This window comes from Melitaea cinxia, chromosome 12 (genome assembly GCF_905220565.1).
Source record: "Melitaea cinxia chromosome 12, ilMelCinx1.1, whole genome shotgun sequence".
NCBI classification, from domain to species: domain Eukaryota; kingdom Metazoa; phylum Arthropoda; class Insecta; order Lepidoptera; family Nymphalidae; genus Melitaea; species Melitaea cinxia.
In genome coordinates this window covers 619,001-640,208 of record NC_059405.1, presented here as the reverse complement: position 1 = coordinate 640,208, position 21,208 = coordinate 619,001, and the positions used below count along the sequence as shown (strand labels likewise).

At 33.1% G+C, this 21,208-nt stretch overlaps 1 long non-coding RNA gene and 1 other non-coding gene across 2 annotated transcripts; one reads left to right on the top strand and one right to left on the bottom strand.

Annotated features, from left to right (window-relative positions):
• Positions 1 to 2,995: 2,995 nt before the first annotated feature.
• Trnaa-agc lies at positions 2,996 to 3,068 on the bottom strand. The gene has a single exon. It is a non-coding gene; the product is annotated as a tRNA-Ala (tRNA).
• Positions 3,069 to 10,538: 7,470 nt separating this feature from the next.
• LOC123658478 lies at positions 10,539 to 20,886 on the top strand. The gene is made up of 3 exons (XR_006743883.1): positions 10,539 to 10,628; positions 20,428 to 20,438; positions 20,874 to 20,886. It is a non-coding gene; the product is annotated as an uncharacterized LOC123658478 (long non-coding RNA).
• The last annotated feature ends 322 nt before the right edge of the window (positions 20,887 to 21,208 follow it).

The following is a 21,208-nucleotide window of genomic DNA, read 5'->3' as shown; positions in this document are numbered from 1 at the left end:
ATACTGTCAACAAGAATATTAAACAAATACAGAATATAGAAAATAAATATAGAAACAAATTATTTTAATAACTCTTTCACCAATAAAATGATACGTAACACTGAGTGACTTAGGCTAATTTTAACGGGGTATAATGGATCAGCTGAAACTGAAATCCACGACGACCAAGCCATGGATGGTAAATTAGTTTCCTTATACATTTAGATTGACGAGAAACGATGATGTAAGTATATATTGGTACGTGTGAAACGTACATGTGGGATGTGGTATGTTGGGATTAGGCCCGTTTTTCCATTTAAGAGAATCAGAGCTTAATTCGCTACGCTGTCCTATTGCGGGTTAACATAGATATATATGAATAACGATAGCTTTCAAGTGTATATGATAAAAAAATGGGACCGGCAGCGTAACGTGCTCTCCGAGGCTCGGTGGGGAGACCCACTAGGGTTACCAAACCGAAAAGAAATATCTGTACAAATACAATTATCCCGAGCGGGAATCGACGTATATATTAATAGCATATAGGTATGATAAAACATAAACCTCTTCTACCGCAGTCGGGTGTAAAATAACCAGAACATTCATCGACTGACCACACGATCAGATTTTATTTTTTATTAATACAAAAGGACTACATAAATAAAATTATTTGTGGACGTCCATAAACATTGGCTTACAATAAATCTCGGAAACATAAATTTTATGTCCGACGGTAACAATGCAGGTTCGATTACCGGTCAGGGTTAACTTTGAAGGCTGTCGATCAATGAATGGAAGTGTGGCCCCCGACACACTGACAATAAGTTATAACGAATATGATTAAAGGGAGTACACGAAAAGGGGGCAATTTCAGTTTGATTTTTTTAAATTTGGAAACAAATATTCCAAATCGTGTCCACAATGTAACACAAAAAAGAACATTAGGATTGAGAACATCATCCTTTTTTAAAATCGTTTAATGAACATAATGAAAATTTTACTTGAGTGTGTTAAATTAATTTGATAAAAAAAATGAATTGAGAGGGGTGACAAATTTTCGGTTGGGGGACATTTTAATATTACAGTTAAATTTAAAGTGATTTATTTGTAGTTATATTATCTTAATGTACATTATTAGAAAACCGGTCGTACCGTAATGGATTAATATTTAGGTCGTTGTCCTTAGTTGTTGCGAAAGCTAGCGCAACCCCATTTCGCCCCACTCAGATGGACGACTGCTCACACGTGGTGGTTTTACATAACCTGTAAATAGGAGTCTGACATAACCCTCTGGAGCGCCTGCGCCGGAGGGTATCCATGATGGATTTTCCCCACGTAAAAAAAGTGAGGATATAGGCCATAACATATCACGCCTATTATTAGACAACTTTTACCGACATATACTCGTTAATGTCCAGACAGGAACGACGTCGGTGACCTAAATAGAACCGGACTCAAGCAAGAACAGTAGCTTCATCAAGGGAAGATCATCAACAAAAGAGGAAATCATAAGATCTTCCGTTTATTTTATTTTTAACTTAAAAAAATCTTTAATCATTATATGTGTTACCAGAACGATTAGAAATAAAACTATTCCTTTCATTTGAAAAATAATTGAGGTCTCTGCTGCTTCATTGCTCATTCTCTTCTCGCTTCATTGAGTGGGGGGAGGGGCAAAGTGGGGCATCAAACCCCGGGCACTACTCACTATGGAGCGCCAAATGGTCCGCAAGATAAAAAAAATGCTGGACATATATGATTTTCGAATGGGGGTTGGTAGAAAGGTATTGTGCGCCGGGCGCGAGTTAAGCTCGCAACGTCACTGGCACCAGAATTCCAAATCTAACCCTGGATATAACCTACATTAAAAAATGTATGTCAACGATTGTCAACCGCTGCTCACATTCTAATAGTGTTAACTTGAAATTAACATTTATCTATATTGATCACTAAATGTGTAAAAAGCGCATAACCGGAGGACGGTTGGAAAGTTTCACATATTTTTTAAAGTTTTTCTAATACTCGGTAAAATATTTTTACAGAATAAAAAAATGCGAAAATGACATAACGATCATTAAAATTGCTTGTTTTTGACAGCTCGCAAAGCAAAAAATAAAACATCGTGTGTCGGTGTATTTAATATCAAAGCTATGAACAATCACACAATTGTATTTATTATCTAAAATACGATTGTCTAGCTTCAAAGAACAACAATAGACCGTCGGAAATGAATTCCCAGATTTGACGTTTTGACAAATGTCTTTTGAAATTCGCGCAAATATATCAAAAGTTATATAATAAAAAATAATTATATGATATAATAAAACAATGGTTACTTCCTAGTAAATTAAAAAAGGTTTGTTTTTTGGATTTTATTTTTATTTTATTATTATAATACTATAAAAAAAAAAAAAATACAGATGAATTGAGAACCTCTTACTTTTTTGGAAGCCGATTAAAAGGTAACAATAAGTAGGAATTATTGTCATGAATGAAGTTTTTTTTTACAATTTTACATGAAACAGAGTTGAAATGTTTATTGATAAAAATTTAACAATTTTTCAGCCTTCATATTCAACAGGCTTCTAAATTAATAGTTTCCGAACATAATAAAAAATTTGCTTATTTCGTCAAGTGGTTCTTACGTTATTTTGCTTTCATCCGTAGATACATCAAAAAGTTGTCTTCCAACATAATATTTTTTAATCGATTTTCTTACTAAAATAGTATTCAAAAAAGACTGGTATACTATGATATGTTGGTGGGTCTACTTACAAAAGAAGTACCTAAGTTAAATGACACTGGCGTGTTTTTTGTCTACATTAGCATTTTAATGTTACTAAATAAAATAATCTTATAATGTACAGTAGATAACTGACAATATGTAGTAAGTATCAAATAAATGCTAAATAATCGTGTGATATTGCAAATTATAAAATAATTTTTTTAAACAGAAATTTAACAGAAATAAAAAAATAAGAATAAAAAGGTATATATATCAGAAATACAAAAAAATTGGAGGCGCCGGGTATCGATCCCGGTACCTCTCGCATGCTAAGCGAGCGCTCTACCATCTGAGCTACGCCCCCGTTGGAATATTATTCGAAATTGTTATCAGTATCCTAAAAAAAAAACAAATATAAACATTTTATTAATTACTATGTAAATAACGTCTTACGAAATAAAGTTAAAAGTTATACAAATAAGAGTATTAAATGTCCATCTGCCTGTAGAAAAATATTTTAATAATAATTTGCCAGAAATACGCCATAAAAAAAAATTATATATGTAAATACCTAGTTATATTATTACAAATCAATTAAAATTTTACTTTTTAACCAATTTCAAAAATTTAGGGCGGTTCTCATTTCGATTGTATTTTTTCAATGTATGTTACCTCAGAACTTTCGAATGGGTGAACCGATTTCAATGAATTTTTTTTTAATTGAAGGGTGGTTTATGTCCTTTGTGTCAGATCTCAATTATATTAAAACTAGCTGACCCAGCCACGCGTTGCTGTGACTCAGTAATTATAATTTATTTAAATATATGTAAATTCTATATTCAAACGTGCCATCTATAATCTAGAAAGAGAAATACGGTGCCATCTACCGGATATCTGTGCAATTTAGATGCCAAACCGCCATCTATTAGGATCTTATAGAACTAACCGATAAATACACACTAGAGTCGATATAATAAACATTTTTGCAATAACAAATATTGAGATCAATAATTAAGATAAAAACAACCCTATTTCCCATTTTGGACCAAATTAGAGATGCTTACAAAATTGGATAAAAATTGGTTCGGTATTTTCGGAGTTTATCACTAACATACATCGTGACACGAAATTTTTATATATACTGATGGGACTACCCATTTAAATATAATTAATATCTGACTTTTACTTTTTGAGTTATAACTAATAATGCGTATTTACTTGACTATTTAACCGACTTCCAAAAAAGGAGGAGGTTCTCAATTCGACTGTATTTTTTTTTTTTTATGTATGTTACATCAGAACTTTTGACTGGGTGGAGCGATTTCGACAAATTTTCTTTTAATCGAAAAGTGGTGTGTGCCAATTGGTCCCATTTAAATTTATTTGAGATCTAACAACTACTTTTCGAGCTATATCTAATAATGCGTTTTTACATGACGCTTTTTTCGTCGACCTACGTTGTATTATACCGCATAACTTTCTACTGGATGTACCGATTTTGATAATTCTTTTTTTGTTGGAAAGAAGATATCCCTAGTTTAGTACCATGATAAGGAAACCAGGATCTGATGATGGGATCCTAGAGAAATCGAGGGAACTTCTTGAAAATCCACAATAACTTTTTATTAGGTGTACCGATTTTAATGATTTTTAATTTAATCGTAAGCCGATGTTTATCATGTGGTCACATTTAAATTTCATCGAGATCTGATAACTACTTTTTGAGTAATCTTTGATAACGAGCAGTTACTTGACTATTTTTTCGTCGATCTACGTTGTATTACTCGTCGATTTAATTGAAGTCGGTTTTTTTTTTTCGTTTGCGAGCAAACACAATTATTTCGTTTGCAAACACAATCAGTCAGCCTATAAACTCTCTTAATAAACAGACTACAAGGGGTAGGGTAATAGTCTTTTGAACAGTATGTTGATACCTAAGATTAGAGCGGTTAAAGCTATATAACTCATTAGTAATTATACTGGTAGTAAGGTAATAAATAATACATTAAACAAGGCTTCTTATAATTATATTATAATAAATAATTACATGAAAAAATATAATCTATCAAGGCCTCATAATTATATAAATTAACTGTTCGAACTTATATTTTCTGATGTTTCGTCTTTTTTTATTAGGTTCACAAATTGAATGATATTTAATAAGAAACTGAATAAGAAAGTTTATGCGTGGAACAATTTGAAAGGTGTACAATGTTCATTCTTATTACAGTGAACACAGCATCAAATTTTAATAATAAACAAAAATATTTCATAATGAATAACAGCCAGTAATAATAACAGCCAGATTACTAGAATGCTGGGCAAAGAGGAATAACTCTTTTGATAAATGACTCCTTTGTAAATAGGTAGGAGAAAGGTTGCAGTATACCTTACAGAAGACGGCTATGATATTACTAAGTGAGATTTGGTTTGCCAGCGACTTACATTAAATCTGAAATGTACAAAACTCTCTCGTGACAACGTCACAGTAAAAAAAATCGATTTCATTGGCGAATTTTATGACATTGAATATTTAAAAATATATTCTTATATATAAAATGCTCGTGTCACAACGCTAGTTACCATACTCCTCCGAAACGGCTTGACCGGTTTTTATAAATTTTGAGTGCATATCGGGCAGGTCTGAGAATCGACCTACATCTATTTTTCATACTCCTAAGTTAGGTGGGGGGGGGGGGATTAAGAGGGTTAATAACATAATGGCCTTAATAACATATATGGCAAAACGTTTGCGGGGTCAGCTACTTGTAATAATAATAACGACAATTTAATAAGCCATTTAAACATTCCATTGATTGAGTTTTACTCACAAAATCTCCAACCCTTAAGAAGAGAAAACATAATTGTGTTTGCTTGCCATCGAATAATAGTCAAATAAATAGGTGTTATTAGATATAACTCAAAACCTACTTGTCAGATCTTGATTAAATTGAAACGGGAGCACATAACAAGCACCACTTTTCGTTTAAAAAGAATAATCGAAATCGGTCCACCCAGTAAATATTTCTGAGGTAACAAATAAAAAATACAGTCGAATGTGAACTTTCTCCTTTTTTGAAGTCGGTTATAAATAGTCAAAATCGTGTAATCCACGCGGGAGTAGCCACGAGCGAAAAGCTAGTACAGAGTATTAATGTACTATAATAATATACCTAATAAATTTTTATTTTTAGTTCTTTTTTTTAAAGGTAAGTAGGCAATGCGAATACACAACCTTAAAACATCTCTTCCAACCTTCATCTGATGATCATTAAATACAGAGTAATGAGTAAGTTCGCAATTTAGGTACCTAAAAAATAATGAGGGTATCTCTCAAAAAAATATTAACGTATCAAATTTGTCCCTAACTGACGCAACTTGTTTAAAATTGCAGCAAATACATAGAGCGTTGACAAAAAAAAAATGGTTAGAAAAATATTATAGCTACAAAAATAAATTCCCGTCACTATTAAAATATACGTAAGTTCATTCTGCCGTTTATCCATAATCAATTATTGCAATCATAAAGGTCGTTGATCTTAATGACGCCATATTGAAATCACAACAGCATCATCATTACTACAATATAACCATAATAGCATCATCGTATCAGCATCACATTCAAAAGCTTTATACTCTCAATAATCGTCCTTTCATCGACCATTATGACATGATAATAATGATAGACCATCGCCACAGCAAAGAGATCAAATTTAGTGATTAATAAATCTGAGTTTGACATATAGATAGGTTGAGAAAAAATTTGTTTTCGTCATTACAATAATGAGTGTCTTCACTCCTAAATGTTATGTAAGTCAGATAGGCATACGACTGGTGCAGGCTGTCAGATTATTATTTATATTAATCAGTCCTTATTCATTTTTGAAGTTGTACTTCTTTTGGCGATATATTAGAGTAAATTTTTACGTTGCGCGCACACGTCGTTACGAAAAAAGCCGACAAACCTACAACCCTGAAGTTAGACAGCCAACGAAGAATAAGTTAACAACGTGAAGTTACGCTAACAACGTTAGCTAAGCCATGAAGTATAACTTTTTGCTTGCGTAGGTACATAAGTACACACACACTTTTTATTTACTAGATTATCGTAGTTTGAATTCATTGTGGAAATGCTGCCAGCAATCTTACCGACATGACATGAAAACAAATTCATTAAAATATTGTATACAAATTTTAGCATTTTTATGTTATCATTTTTTATTTATGATTATAAGGGAATCAGAGAGTATGAAAGACTTATAAGTAACCTCATTAAAATATGACGTACAGGTTCCACTAAAGTTTTCCAACTTCAAATAAAAAAAAAATTATTCAAATAGGCTTCAAAAGCACTTTCGAATCCACGTTTTACATAATATTAAATTTTTATTACAAAGTGATTAATATTTGTAAAAGATAAGCTACCACCGATTCAGAATGTAGATTCTGCAGAGAAGAATCGCCAAGAAACTCCGCAGTTACTCTTTTGAAAATAATATATAAACTGTGTTTTAGTACAAAATTACTGATAATTGCATGAAATACAGCGTCACAAGTACGCCAGACATCTTTATCATCTATGTAATCCTGCACCGAATAATACGCTTTATCTATTAATTTCTTTTTAATAAACACTTTAAATTTATGTATTTATAATTTATTTTTGAGACAATTGCAAAATTGTATGCAAGATTAACATAAATCAAATCTAATAATTGTAAAATAAAACCAAAATAAAAATATTAAAACGTGGCAAACCGATTGGTACGACTAGTATTTTTAGTTACAACAACAAACTCAAGATTTTTTTCAACATGCCCTATTTACTTCGTAACTCTTGACATTTTAAGAGCGCAAGATCGACACACCCATCTTGAAACAATTTTATAATAAGTAAATTCGCTCGTATTGTAAAGTAATAAGGTATATAATTGTTTGTATAATTTTAAGGTTAAGTACGGCATTGTGTTATTTAATGATACGTGGTCTAAACAAATTGCTATTACAAAGCGATTAGACATTATTATATGGATGATAACTGCTTTTATAGGACAAAAAAACACGTAATTACAGTTAAGTTAAAAAATTTTAGTCGTCTCTCGACCAATTCTCGACCATTAAACCAGAGGATCAGAGAAAAAAAAGTGTGTGTCAGCTCCGACGCACGATTGGAGTTAACTGCTTCAGAGCGACTGTCCAAATAGACACAAAAAAGGCTTACTAGTCTAAGAAAAATATTAATACCGAACAAATACGCCATCTATCGGAACACTATTGAGTTCCGATAGATGGCGTCACGAGAAGCGTAACGAGGTCATTCGTTCAGTAGATTTTACTCCTCATATTTTTTTCATACCGGAGGAATAAAAGATTCTTTATTTTATTAATTGCGATCATTTTCTAAAAGTGTGCGGAAAGTAAAAATATGTAAATAATTCACAGGAGCAGTAAATAAAATATTTATAACAAGGTTAAAACTTCAAGGGTCTAGCTCGTTGGCATAGTTTGTTGGTAACACTGCTTTCTGCTCCGGAGGTTGTGGTTTCGATTCCCACTCCGAGTTTGGGTGTAATTTATATACTTAATAGATATATAACTATTATTTGTATGTATTTACTGGAAAAATAATATGAAGTTGCTTTTCAATTTAATCTATACAAATAATAAAATTGGAGTGTATGTTTGTAATATTAAAATAAACGCTTTTTACTAAATGCATATGGATGTATAAACGGTACATATACCAAAATAACATTTTTCAACATTTTTGTCTGCCTGTCGGTCTGTTTGTTCCGGCTAATCTCTGAAACGTCTGAAGCGATTTTGACGGGACTTGCACTGGCAGATAGCTGATGTAATAAGGAGTAGATTAGGTGACTTTTATTTTTGAAATTTATTTCAATACGATAATTAACGAAGCCGCGGGCACAGCTAGTTGATGATATATTTATTAGTTTATATTAACAATTATTTTTATTGTAATTCTTTGTAGTGCTAAAAACTATGTCAAAATAATTTATGCAAGCTTCATACAGAATCAGTGGAGAGCGAGTGGGCGTGACAGATGTACTCGAAGTATCAATCTTTTATATCAAAGGTCACTTTCGAGACGCTATGGCTGCAGACACAGTAAACAAAAGATTTATTTATTTATTTATTAGATCTATTCAGATTTATTCATAAAAATAATATAGCCCATGTCATCCGCGGATAGTATAGCTTCCCAACAGTGGAAGAATTTTTCAAATTGGTTCCATAGCTTCAGCGCCTATTCAATGCAACAAACAACTAAATCTTTCCTTTTTATAATATTTAGATATAGGTCTACTAGCTGACCCCGCAAACATTGTTTTGCCATATATGTTGCTAGACCCCTAATCCTCCCCCCTTATAACTTGGGGTATGAAAAATAGATGTTAAATAGATGAGCACACAAAATTTCATAAAAATCGGTCCAGCCGTTTCGGAGAAGTAACTAACATTGTGTCACGAGAATTTTATATATAAAGAATATAGCTATTGTCAATTATTGTCAACATTCAGACGACTCCTTAATTTTAATTGTGTATAGGTGAAATAGGCGATCGTGTAGGCCAAATGATGCTGGGCTGATCTAGTGGTTACGACTGCTAGGGATTCATATCGGACTACAAAAAAAAACTGTATAAACTGAATAGACATTTCTTTTGCTTTTCGTTGTGGCCTGTGTTGTGTATAACCGACTACTTATCCTAATACCAGTTTAGTCTAAGAGCTAATTTAAATTAAATTCACCGATAAGGAAAATATTAATATTTTGTGTTTAAGTATCATTCGCTGGGATTTCCCCGTCTTAATTAATACAAAGGAAAATTTTGAATTTATAAAACAAAAAATTTCTGAGAAGAAACGATACTATATTTATTACGCTTCACACTCGACGACCCCCAATACGGTGAAATATTGTGTCAAGTATATATCATATGTATACTATATATATATTAATAAATGGAGAGCCGGTTTTTTTTTGTTGGGTTACACTGCGTAAACTCATTATTAGCCGATAATTCAAAAATTACTTGTGAAGAACTAGTAGATTATTAACCAAGTGGATAAAGCAGTGTCTTCTGTCGCGGGTGACGATATAAATCGCGAGCGTAACGAAAGACTCGAGGTTTACTCCCGAGCGTAGCGAGGTTCGTTCGTGATTTAAGACGAGTCCTGAGTGTAGCGAGGGATTTAAGTTCACCCAAGACTAAGACAGCTTTATCACCGAGGAAAATACTCTACTTTTCGTACCATTTGCGAAAAAACTAACACAATAATAATATGAGATAAGCATTTATTAAAAATAATGACAATTAAAAGTAAAAGTTAACATTCGAAACATTGGTCCAATTATTGATAGAGAGAGTTACATTTTTGTTTGGTAGGTACATTTATTGTTGATGAGTTGATTTGAGTATTTCTCTGTTCTTGCGTCTGAAGAACTTGCGTTTCATTGTAGAGTAACGTATTTTTAGAACATTAACTTATTTATAAAAATAAATTAAAATAAACTTAACGTTTATGTATTTGAAGAAAACAAAAACGCGACAAATTTCTAGACTAATATTTTTTTGTCGGAAAAGCAAAGGCATCAAGCTCATACGGCCTCGTCGGTTTTCGTAATTTTATTTAATAATCATAACTGCATAATAAATGCGTATTCCTTTTTCAAAAAGATTTTTAATGCTTTATATACAAACTCAATGGTGTAAACACAGATGTAGCTCAGTATAAATTTCGGTAAATATTCCAAATTTAAATCACATTCTCCCCCTAGAGGATGAATGAAATTCAGTACAATTTTATTTCCCTGTTTTTAACAGATTAAAAATGACTATTGTTATGTTCACTTTTTGTGGCATAGAATGTCACTTTTTTGAACAAGTGGTACGAAAAAGTAGTTTTTGAGTTTCTTATTCATGGTTAGTGGCTTTTGAAAATTACTTGTTAACCGACTTCCAAAAACACACGAGTTCACGTTATTTTTGGCGTAAACTTGTGGAGGCCTATGTCCAGCAGTGGACTGTATAGGCTGTAATGACGACTTCCAAAAAAGGAGGAGATTCTCAATTCGACTGTATTTTTTTTATGTATGTTGCTTCAGAACTTTTGACTGGGTGGACCGATTTCGACAACTATTATTAAATCAAAAGGTGGTGCGTGTCATTTGGTCCCATTTAAATTTATTTGAGATCTAACAACTACTTTTTGAGTTATATCTAATAATGCGTTTTTACTTGACTATTTTTTCGTCGACCTACGTTGTATAATACCGCATAACTTTTTACTGGATGTACCGATTTTCATGATTTTCAATTTAATCAAAAGCTGATGTTTACCATGTGGTCAAATTTAAATTTCATCGAGATCTGATAACCACTTTTTGAGTAATCTTTGATAACGCGTATTTACTTGACTATTTTTTCGTCGACCTACATTGTATTACTTGTCGATGTAATTGAAGTCGGTTTTTTTTTTCGTTTACAAGCAAACACAATTTTTAGATCTCAATTACATTTAAATAAGATCACATAACACGTACCACTTTTTGATTTAAAAAAAAATCAACGAAATCGATCCACCTAGTCAAGTTCTGAAGTCACATACATCTATACTAATAATATAAAGAGGTGAAGTTTCTAAATTTGTTTGTTTGTATTGTATTTCTAATTGTGTACGATAAGTACAAAATTTATTACGTCATTATTTTATTACGTTATTATTGTGTCATATTAACAGATAATTTTACTGGAGGTTCATATAATAGGTAAATAAACAGCCAGCCAGCTACTATGATAACTGTGCTAACGCGTCATCAATCCTAAGCATCGTTATTTTCCTGTTATAATTACGAGTATTTAAGCATCGAGCCTCTCACGATCCATTTACAGTTACATTTAACTAGCTAGCATTTATTTACAGTATAAACATTAGATTCAATAGATGATTGCCAGTATCACAACTGACATCAACTGTCACGTCAATGACAGCTGTAAGATTTGAACGAGGGCGATGACTGTAACACCGCCATTTTGAAATTGTATCCATTACACGAAGTTATATTTTCGCTAGCAGTGCTCTGCATATTCCAGCCAGAAGTATATTATCAAATAATAATAATTCAGTTATCTAAACAATGTATTAAAATAGTAATCTACATAAATAAAAATTTATCACCGATATCAATCCTAGCCGAATTTCTCATTTAAGTGCTCCAATACTTTGGGGAAAATTCTAACGGAATGAAAATTTAAGAAAATTGTGTAGATAATTGCAAAATTAAAAACAACCGTACCTACCGATTCTCTCAATTTCACGCTTATGACCCGCAAGATATAACAGCGTATGTCGTGTCAGTGTAGTTACACTTCAGATACACCTACAGAACCATCAATTTAAAGGAAAGTTTTTTAAGGAGTTTTTTAGGAGTCGAGCGTTCTGTATATTATGACATAACATCTTTTGTAAAATGCCAATGGACACACCCAACGATTAAATATAAATCAGTACACAAACAAGAGCCGTCACACCGACGTTACAGTGCCCTTTGACCTTTGACCCTTCACCTCTCTGTCCAACCGACCTTGTTCTAACAATGTGTGATTCATGACCGCACTCGAAGGCGCCTGATCGAGATTAGATGCCTTTTTAAGAATCATGAATCATTGAAACGTCTGTGAATAATTGGTGCAATAATTTATTTTAAAAGTATGCATAATAACCTTGTAAGCAGTAATTCAAGTATTGTTGTCGAAAAAGATAATATTGAACTGAAATTAACTGATTTTGAAAAGCTTTTATTTGTTACAATGCTAAGCAAATACTCCCTGCATAGGAAAAAAAATACGTGCGTACAAAGTACACATGTCAAAAGTTAAACTTCTTTGGCAAATTGAAAAATAAAACTTATTTAAAAAAAGGATTGAAAAAAAACATAAAGCTAACGTCACGCGGTGTTCCCAGGCGGTCACCCATCCAAGTACCGACCGCGCCTGACGTTGCTTAACTTCGATCAACTGATTGGACGTAAGCCGGTGTTATTCAACGTGGTATGGACGTTTAAAAATTAGTGACTCGTGACGCCCGGACGCGTTTGATCCGTAAAAAATTTACCCCTCATGCGCCTAAGAAGTTTTACTTCAAAAACAAAAAATAATGTAAACGCCTTACGCTCAACCGCCCCCACTAGGATTAACGCCTGTATCGGAGGTCCGGAAACAATATACAAGCACAAACGCCATTACTCAAATATGTGTATGGCCGATACAAATGTATGAATAACAAAAAAAAAAGGGTGCAGATAATTCCACTGCGATCGTTTACTTTTAGTCCAAAGCTCGTGTTGAGGCATTTATGATAACAGTCAGGTTCAACGGTTTAATGACACTTAAAATCAAAATCATTCAGACAATAATTGTGTTTGCAGACAAACGAAGAAAAACCGACTTCAATTACATCGACGAGTAATACAACGTAGATCGACGAAAAAATAGTCAAGTAGCTACGCATTATCAAAGATTATTCAAAAAGTTGTAATCAGATCTCGATAAAATTTAATTGTGACCACATGATAAACGGATTATGCGGATTTTCGAGAGATTCCCTCGATTTCTCTGGGATCCCATCAACAGATCCTGGTTTCCTTGTCAGGGTGCCAACTAGGGATATCTCCTTTCCAACAAAAAAAAAAAAGAATTATCAAAATCGGTTCATAAACGACGGAGTTATCCCCGAACATATACAGTCGAATTGAGTAACCTCCTCCTTTTTTTAAGTCGGTTAAAAATATATATGTGAGCAGAAACTGCGACTCCGCTGATAGCTCCTGACAACCCTAACAAATCCAAAGATTCTTCTAGAGACAAGTTCAATTTGTAGAACATTAATAAGTACTCTCAATACCAGAATAATTATCCAATAATTAAAAAAAGAAAAAGACAACAACTTTTCTAAGACTGAATAATATGATCATCAAAATCACTTTAGCCTATTACAGTCCACCGCAGGACATAGGCATCCACAAGTTCTCTTCAAATACACACAGTTTTTTGCCACGCTGGGCAGGCGGGTTGGTGACCGCAGGGCTGGCTTTGTCGCACCGAAGACGCTGCTGCCCGTCTTCGGCCTGTGTATTTCAAAGCCAGCAGTTGGATGGTTATCCCGCTATCAGATGGCTTTTTAAGTTCTGAGGTGGTAATAGAACTGTGTTATCCCTTATTCGCCTCCTACGACACCCACGGGAAGAGAGGGGGTGGCTATATTCTTTACTGCCGTAACCAGACAGATTTGAACTTGATTAGTATGATAAAGAAATAAATAATAATAATAAATTAAGCAGCTACAAAAACTAAAACGAACTGTGGTTAAAACTTAAAAGCATTTACCATTAACCTTTATATCATTAACATTTAAATCGTGATGATTATAATGCTTCATTAATTAAAATATTTTAAAGAATAATAATAATAGAGCCAAAATAAGAAATGAAATGAAGATGCGATAATACCTTGATTGACGTTCATGTACGAAGGTTCTCACTAACAAAGAGACTAAAAATTTGACGAGCGATTTTAAATAATACTCTCAATTATCTTAAGGTTACTGTTGTGTGGTATTGGTTCGTTAGATTCTATGGAAATTGAGGCAAGATTTCGAAATATATTTTAGTAATGTATATTGTGCAGTTTGTTTGTAAGATGTGATCGAATTATAATTATTTTAGTTTAAAATATTATAAGTATGTTCGAAATATCGTTATCAGATGTCCCGATTTAGTGACGTATCCCGGGTTTTCCAATTCAATTGTCTTAATACTTGTCTTGATTTACCTTTGATCAGGACACGGTATGTTCCCTACTGTTATTAATTATCCATTGATTAACAGGTTTCCCAAGAAAAATGAATAGATTTGTAGGGGGTCAAACAGTCAACAAGTCAACAAGTCATATATTTTATTCAAAATTTAGAGCAGCCCGACAAGGAAAGTACCACAATTTAACAGAAGTACATACACACGTATAATAATTCCTGTTATTGAGAACTAGGCTACAAGTAACAGAAGCGAAGTTATACCAAAATTTAACTCAGGCAGAGCTACACACGAATTCTAGTTAACAAACATTCTTGAGTGAATTTCTTTCAACAGCAGTAGAACGTGATCGACGTGTAACTATATCAATTACAATTAATCAATTCAAAACTACGCTTAAAACTAATAACGATTAGTTTTACGTGTTTGTTTTGAACAAATTGCTTTCGAAGGTATTATTATATTTTTTTTTTTTTGTAAATTTGAGGAATTGTGAAAGATGTGGCAATAGATGATATTAATAATAATAATAATTGCTAGAATACACATTGCTAAAAATACTAATATTATCGAAAACGTCATGACCTTGTATCCAAATACAATAACGCTTCAGCCTGTAATAGTATATATATTTTAGTAATGAATATGTAGTGTGTTTAATTGTTTATGCATGCCTGTATTATGTTAGTAATGAAATATCCTACCAACAAGGACTGCACAAACACCTAGACCACGGCAAACATCTGTATGGTCAATACAAATGTTTGTCAAGTGCGTCGTCTGATAGAATAAAATGATAAATAATTAAAATATTTACAATAAATAAAATCTAACTGGATTCACAATTATTATAAAACAATTAAAAGCTGCTATAAAAGAAATTAATAAAACTGTACATGTATACATTCACATAACTATTTAGATTTTAATTTAAAAAAAAAGCGTTTACAATATTTTATTATAAATGCCACTAATTTCTCTTAAACACAAAAAAAATATAACGAATAATCATACATTGGGCAACACGCATGAGTTCACACCATTTTTGGCGTGAACTTGTGGAAGCCTATGTCAGCAGCAGTGGCAGCTAGCAGTGGACTGTAATAGACCGAAATGATGATGATGATGACGATGATGATGATGATGATGATGATGATGATTATGATGATGATGATGATGATGATGATGATGAATCATACATTCTATCATCACAACAAATGTAATTACAATCTTAAGATGGTCTAAGATACGAACTAGACGTAATCTTCACCCTTCTGCCTTATGAATAAAAAATAAATCATTATCTTCTTAAGTATGTTAACTGAGTTAAACTTAGAGTTAACTCCAACTGAGGTAAGGCACAGCAGGAAATTTCCTACAAAAAATTTGGAGCAGTCCAACTGAGGAAGTACATTAATGTCATGACGCCATTACCTCTTATTATGTGCTGTGTTACTATGTTGAGGGTAGTTAGCGTTCCTGATGAGGGATGTGGTTTGGACCGTTCGCTCGTTTATCACCTTTGTCGTAATTAAAAATATATGTTTTTTAGCGTATTAGCGTAACAGCCAGCCTCAACAGCAGATTTCCATTACCAATAACGCTAACGTAATTTCTACTTTTTTTTTAAATCCCCACGCCATCTCTCTCCGGCTTGTCTATGTCTGTCAATTATTGTAACAACTATAGTTTTATTAATAATTGCAACAGCGTAACGAACACAATTTATACTAAAATACAGAGATTATATGTTTGCAATTATTTAATGATGGTATATCCGGCGTAGCGTCTATTACACTAATTGGTATAATTGTATTTAAGTTAGTTTATGATGAATCGTCAGGGTTTCGCGTGATTTGTTTGCAGAATACACCTATTCACTTACATTTCATAATTATGAATGAATTAAACTGAAACCTTAATTAATCTAGTAGCCTTTTTAGTTTTTATCTGCTAGGAAAACGAAAGAAAAGAAGGTAGAATGTAGCGAAACTTTTTTTCCTTTGATTCTATAGAATTTAAAGTACATTCCCGTTCACAGCTTTTCTGCAGATGGACGAAAATAATACCAGTTCCAGTCACACCGTCACGAAAGTGTTGGATAGTACATTTATCAAGAATAGCTATATAAGTTTGATATAGCATCAATGTTACAAAAGCAAGAACAATCGGCAGAATTGCAGTCACAAGTTATAATATTTGAGTGAAAGATATAAGTTCATACACGGTTATTATAATTGTTTTTATACCACTTTTTTTATATAAAGTTATGTCCACAGGCTTATAGTGCCCATGCTTTTGTTATTCCGATTTTGAATTTTGTTACTGATCGTTTACTTGTTACACTACTGCAGCTTACATTAAGAAAACTGATTATTCTATCTTAGTATGCCTAATGCAGACGTCAGTCCACCGACCAAAATTATGCTAACATAATTGATATCTTACATGCAAAAAGACATAGATTTTTTTAAAGATTGTTTTTATTTATTAATTTTTTTTATTATATTGCGTCTTACTTTAATTATTGTTGTCATAATTATTATAACTATTATTATCTATGTTTATATATACACTTACTTGCTATCCATAATATATGTACACTTATTGTCTAGTTAACGTATATGTACACTTATGGCCTACTTGGCCTTTTTTATACCACTTAGGTGGCTGATTGTACCTAAGCGCTTATCCTGAGAATATCTGTAACATCAGAAGCTTTACATGAGCGTTATTTTTATTTAATTATACAACGTCCACGTGCTCGTAGTCCGTGCCTTTTTTGAACGCCATTCAATTACTTGCTTATCCACGGGCGTTTTTTAATATTGTGGAAATTCAAATCAACAGCCCCTACATCGCGTAGAAACGCTAGGAATGACAAGAGCGTTGCAAACTCTGAGCTACCTGGGCAATTTTATGTGTATTTGGTGTCTTCTGACCCCATACATTTGTTTCTATAGGTTCGTTGAAGGTAGAAGAGAAATTAGTTCACCCTTGGCTTATTAATAAATTTCACGACTCGTAAAAAGGTTAAGTCAAAAAGGTTTGAAGTCAACAACGTAACATGAGACTGTTCTCTTGTTCGTCGTCATAGAGGTGTAAAAAAACAATTCTACCCATCTCAGTACCGTTTGGTTAAGTATAACCCGTACCGTTTTAATAGTCTCTAAAAGTGTTTGCCTTGTATTGAAAACATTATTACTCCGATGATTTATACTAATATTATAAGCAAAATAGTTTATTTGTTTGATTATTTGTTTGAACGCGCTAATCTCCGGAACTACTGGTTCAAGTTTAAACATTGTTTTGGTGTTGGATAGTCCATCAAGCGAGGAAGGCTAGACTATATATTAGGTACTATTTCAATTAACGAGAAGCGAAACTGCAGGGCTAAACTAGTACATACAATAATCGATTTTGACACTTCAAAAATTACCATTTTATTGTAAATACGTTCTATTATATTAGACGTATTTAATATTCCATCAACACACTTAAAATCGCCTTATCAAAATTACATATAGGTATCAATATACAGAATAGTATATTCAGTAACTCGTTTATGACTAATATTGTTTTAATATCGCAATTATATCTTGAAAATATTTCCGAGAAATTCTTCACGATTCAGATAGTTACATCTTACTACTGATAAGGATCAGAGTCTAATCCACCACGCTGTTCCACTGCGTATTGGCGGATTTATTATCTACTATGAGTAACGATCGCTATCAGCTGTATATGATAACAACCTGGACCGGCGGCTTAACGTGCTCTCCGAGGCACGGTGGGGAGACCCACACGTACTGACATCCAAACCGGAAGGAAATGTTTGTAATTTCCATCCCAAGCAAGAATCGATCCCGCAAACTGCCGGTATGTAGGTGCTGACACGGCATACGCACTACACCAGAGCGGTAGCTAAAACCGCTCTGGATAATTTCTTATGGAGATATTTCCATGGCAGGATCCCGTAAGGCAAAGAATTAAGGAATTCGAAAATAATAGTAGTTTAAACTAACATTGAAAAGCAACATGTCTGCTGCGATTAACAAATGTACCGAAGAAGAAGAAGAAGAAGAAATATACTTTATTGTGCATATTACAAGCTAACATAACATACATCTTTAAAACGGTCATTCTCCAATTCGGCGTTCTTTGCCTAATTACCGTGACGTTTTTTATTTTTCACTGATTTGACTTAAACACATTAAAATATGAAACAAATCAAAAATACGAATTCAATAATCATTTTGGCATGTAACAGTTAATTGTGGTTTTCTAGATAATGAGACTTAAAAAATTTATGGGTATGGTAATTAGAAAATTTTTATATTTAATGTAACGGTAATTAGAAATAATATTAGAATATGCTGTGTGGTTACGGCAGTAAGAATATAGCCACTCCCTCTCTTCCCGTGAGTATCGTAAGAGGCGACTAAGGGATTACACAGTTCCACTACCACCCTGGAACTTGAAAGTGCCGACCGATGGTGGGATAATCATCCAACTACTGGTTTTGAAATATACAGGCCGAAGACGGGCAGCAGCGTCTTAGGTGCAACAAAGCCAGCCCTGCGGTCTCCAACCCGCCTGCCCAGCGTGGTGACTATGGGCAAGACAAGACAAGACACATGAGTTCACGCCACGTTTTTCTTGAAATATATTCTCTCTTGCCAGGACAAATGCGACTGATCTCATCTTGCTCAACAAAAATTTGGACGTCTTGTTTGGTTTTCTCTACAGTAGTCCCTATATTATTACTATGTAAATACTTTGGTTCTATTTCTTTATCATGACTTTGTTTTGGTTTTGGATGTGGCGTGTTTTATATTTCAGTCTTAATGCTTGCTTCCTGTACTTTTCTTTTGCTCTTCTTAGCTCTACTGTTTGGTCTCAAATATGACATTTCTTTATGTGTTTTCTATACATGCCTTCTAAATAACAATAAGAGTGAGATTTTTTTACGTATCAGTTTCTCGACAGTTATCTTTGAAGATGGTGAAGTTGGTGTTGAACACAAGGAAGACGCTCGTTCCGTAATATTCACACTTGTATCTTTATTTTCGGTCAAATGCTCATTATTGATTAATAATAAAATAACATACTTTCAGTAGAAGATGATGACAGAGCACTAGATGGACGCGGCGTTGATGTGGTTAAAGAAGGTTTAAAATTTGGTGCCTTTTTCAAGGGAACTAATTCTTTTTCAAAAGAAGTTGACTGCAGAAAAATTTGGTCTTGCTGATTATCTTCTTTTTTTGATTTGGGATTTTCGGGACAATTTTGTACTCTTTTAGTGTACTTTTTAGTGCAGCGAGTATGATAAATCATTGAGATGTGGTGTGACAAAGTTTCAAGAGGATCTGTTATATTGTTATCAAGCACCTCTATATCTAAGGTCACTTCTTCCTCGATTGTTTTCAATTTTTCCTTTTCCTTTTGTCTTTTATAGTAAGCTCTGAAATTTTCTCTACTTCTTTTTTGAGTTTTCTTCCGGCTTTTGGTGACATTTCGCAGATAGGCAGTATTTTTTTTTTTATTGTACCCTTCTTTCTCCTTTATTTTTTTTGATTGCTAATACAAAAAGGGGCATTTTTAATTCGTTCTCGGCATTGTCGCGCGGCAAGTCTTCTATTTTCTTTAACTTCCTCTTTGTTCTTTTTAGGTTTATCTTATAAATTAAATAATTTGATGAATGGTCAGCATATAATATAGACATATTTACGGACAATAATAATAATAATCTACGAAAACCGCGGTAAACAAGTATTACTTTTTCATACAACGGTAATTATAAACATATGGTAATTAGTATACGGTAATTAGAAAACGATAAATTTTCATGAAAATGTTTAAAACCGACACAGTATACAAATTCTAGCTTATTATAACGTACGGAGGCCAAAGTACTGTCTTCATTTACATGATCAACTTGGGTCTATCTTAAAAATCTAGTATTAAAATAAGAACAACGGTAATTAGAAAAGTTTTTAACCAAGGCTACGGTAATTATATACTTACGTGCTTCATTGGCGGTACACTAACATGAGAGTCATACAACTGCTGAAGGACCTCGGTATATACTGAGGAGACGCGATGCGTACGGTAGTGATGTGCCAAATACTTTTATTTAGGGATGTGCACTCGAGAACAGCAGATGTTACGGTAATTAGAAGTTTCCATTGGACATACGATTACTTCATAATAATTATTTGTAGACTGGTTCTATTGAGTTGATATTTTGTTATGCGATAGGCGCTGCTTAATATCGTTTAAAACGTTTAATGGATCAAAGTAAATCTATACGCTATAAAAATTACAAGCAAGTTTTAAGATTAAGTTGGTGTGCGGACACGCCACGGTAATTAGAGAACAGAGGTTTTTTGAACATAAGTTAAATTAATTTAGTCTTAATTACTTAAAACAGAAGCCAATATTTTTTTTACAGCTAGGTACGGATGCTATCTAAAATATATAAAAAAGTGCATGATTGAATAGGATGATATTACGGTTTAAACAAGCCCGGACACGAAAAATTTGCTAATCGGAGAATGGCCGAAAAATAAAATTTGCAAAACAATATCATGCACAAAGGCGGTCTTATCGCTAGGTAAGCGATTTCTTCCAGACAACCTTGGGGTAAAGGAGATTTTAAAATAAAA